Source organism: Chamaea fasciata, unplaced genomic scaffold (genome assembly GCF_029207755.1).
Source record: "Chamaea fasciata isolate MVZ Bird 193981 ecotype frontalis unplaced genomic scaffold, bChaFas1.0.hap1 SCAF_23, whole genome shotgun sequence".
Lineage (NCBI taxonomy): Eukaryota > Metazoa > Chordata > Aves > Passeriformes > Sylviidae > Chamaea > Chamaea fasciata.
The window spans coordinates 5,455,794-5,458,740 of NW_027094108.1; positions in this window are offsets into that span (position 1 = coordinate 5,455,794).

Below are 2,947 nucleotides of genomic sequence, written 5' to 3' on the forward strand. Positions count from 1 at the left end.
TTCGTGTGCATATTTCTGTCAGTAGTTCAGTCATTTCATTCTTATGTTCCTACACAAGTCTTGGATGCCTCATCAGGGCTCAGTGACTTATTGCTCTTCAGCATGTCAATTTATTCCAGCATCATCTTCTTCTGATACCCCCATCGCTCATTTTAAAACCTGAAATGAGCTGATCCAGTGTTGCTTTCTACCCCCACCCTCTATGAGCCGGAACAATCCAGAGAAACCTCTCAGCTTCCCATTCCGACTTTTTGCCATCACCCTTCGTTTCCCTCCCAGGATTCCACCTACTCACAAACATCAGATTTTATGTATTCTTATGTCTTTTCATTGCTTATTTTTGTACCTTTTTATTTTATAACATTTTTTGCCATTTGCTCTGATGAAATCCCATCCTAATTCTCTTGTTAGGTAATTCCTGGCATGCTTTATATTGTCTCTATTGCCTGTACTAAGGCTGGATTTCCTGAAGTGTTCAGCTCAAATACGCAATGAAACCCTGTCATTTTAGCAAATGTTGTTGATTTTCTTTCCCACATGGGCCTTTCTGCTTTTTCTCTTAAGTTGTGCAGCCTTCAGAGCCTCATTGATGGGCACATCCACAGCTTCCATATCAAAGCTATGGCCTGAAATGAATTTGCCTTTAGGGCCCTTTAAATGAACTCTCCTCATTTATTTATTTTGAAGTAAGTTCCCACTTTCTAACACTGAGCAGCCTCCAGCAGTTTTGGAGACAGCATTTTCCCCAGTGACTCTGGCTAATAATGTGGTGATCACTGGAAGTTAATGGCTCATCACTGGCAGCTTCTTGAGGTAAAACCTCAGTGTGACTTTGGGGCAGAAATGACAAAATATCTGTTAAAAAAAGAACCAAATAAACAACCCAGGCAGTAGCCATAACTGTTTGTGTTGCTGTCTGGTTCATATCAGTCGTCTCTGCCTGAACTAGAACCCAAATCCTTCGTACAGCAGTTGCAGTTATTGTGGGGGAAATGTCAATTTTAATAACAGACGTTACAGTCAGTTTTGAGGTACACAGAAGCTTAATTTAGAAATCAAAGCTGTTTTGTCAGATGGGTTATGGATTCATTGCCTCCAAAATAGACACGAAAATGAGGCTAGAAGCAGCAGACATTCCCCCAAATACTGCAGATTCCCCAACTTTTCAAACCAGGGTAAACTTGAAAGCGCAGTTATGCTCCTGGGCTGAAATGTGTGTCTTTAAAGCATCCCTTGCAAAAGTATCCCGTGTGTGCTGTGGTAGAAACTCTTCCCTAAAGCATGTCTGTCTGGGCTGTCCCCTCGGGCTGCCTGGATGCTGCAGGCTCCTCTGACACATCCCCAGCTTGGGTGTAGCCCGGGCTGGCACGTTCGGAGCGCCGCATCCTGCTCGAGATGTCCCCACCGGGACTTGCCTCCCAAAACAGCCAGGCAACTTCTCCCCTTTGAGAGTTCTGCACACCCGCTCGTTTATAAATAACTTGAACTCCGTCCCTGTGTCCCCACCGAGGGGACAGCGCTCCCGCTGCCCTCAGCCCACAGACACCCCCTGGTCGGGGCGGGCGGGCTGCGGGCTCCATCGCGGACCCGGCCGGCCCGGCGAGGGCAGCTCCCTGCCAGCTCCAGCCCGGAGCCAGCATTCCTCAGCCGGCAAGGCTCTCACCCGATGAAAAGCCCCAATTCAGCTCCTGCACGGCGAGTACCTGACACCTTCCCCAGCACAAAGAGGGCTTTCTGCCTCCCGCCCCGGCCGCGGCTGGGGAAGCGGTGGCGAAGCAGCTGCCTCTCGCCCAGAGGGGTCACCGAGCCACATCCTGCACACACCCCGAACAAAACCCACTTGTCTTGGGGGGCAGAGGAGAACATAGCTCTGGGCAGGTGGCTGCCAGCCGGGCTCGTGGCTTAAGGTCTGCCAGACTTCTGGATGGGATGGTTCTCTCAAGTCTGCAAAGCCTTGTTCGGGTCAGTGGGATGGTGAGGCTTGAACTGGGAAGGTTTTAAGACCGGCTCTGCATCTGGGCTCCTGTCTCTGAGCTGCTGACCTGGCCAAGCCCACTGTGGTGACTGGTGTTCCCCTATCTCTGTGCTCCTCCACAGCTGAGGATGAGCGGGTGGTCACACCAAGACTGACTTGTGGGTCAGACAGGTTGGGCTGGGAGGTGAGTGGTGATCCCAGCACTGAAACTGCTTGTGAGGGATGGAGGAAAACTTGTTTTGGGAGGTATCCACTGAGGAAGCACTGGAGAGCTATTAGTGTTCATATTATCTTTGCTCTCTCCTTCCCCAGGAGAGACCAAGTTGGAAGCAGTCCACAGAAGTTCCCTCACCCAGCAGTGCCTGAATGCAGGCTGCAGTGTATGCCGCAGACCCCACAGGATGCAAATTACTCAGCTCAGAGACCCTACAACATTTCTGCTCTTCAGCCAGGGACTGGCAAATGCGATATACCCACCCAGGAGAAGAGGCTTTCCACAGAGAGGAGGACTTTCCATATCAGGGCTTCCATGCCTCAGCTGAGAGCCAAAGCCTCCAGCCTGCAGCCAGGGCCTCCCTGCCCAACCCCTGCCTGTGGAGACTCTGCCTTGCTCATCAATGGTCCCTGGTCCAGTGCTCCCAGTGGAGGGTACTGGGGAGCTGCCCTGGCCCCTCCCCAGCTTCCCTGTCCACCACAGGGGTGTTCTAGCCTCACAAATCCATCACTTGAAGCAGACACCCAAACCCAGACTGTGCAGGCCAGAGCATTGCAGCGAACCCCCTCCTTGACTCTGATCCTGTGAAACCCAAGTGTGCACGTTGGCTTCAGCTGCCTTCACAGTGTCATGGAATCACTCAGGCTGGAAAAGCCCTGCAAGATCACCAGTTCCAACCATTAACCCAGCACTGCCAGGTCCACTGCTAAGCCATGGCCCCAGATGCCACATCCACATGTTTTTTTAGCACCTCAAGG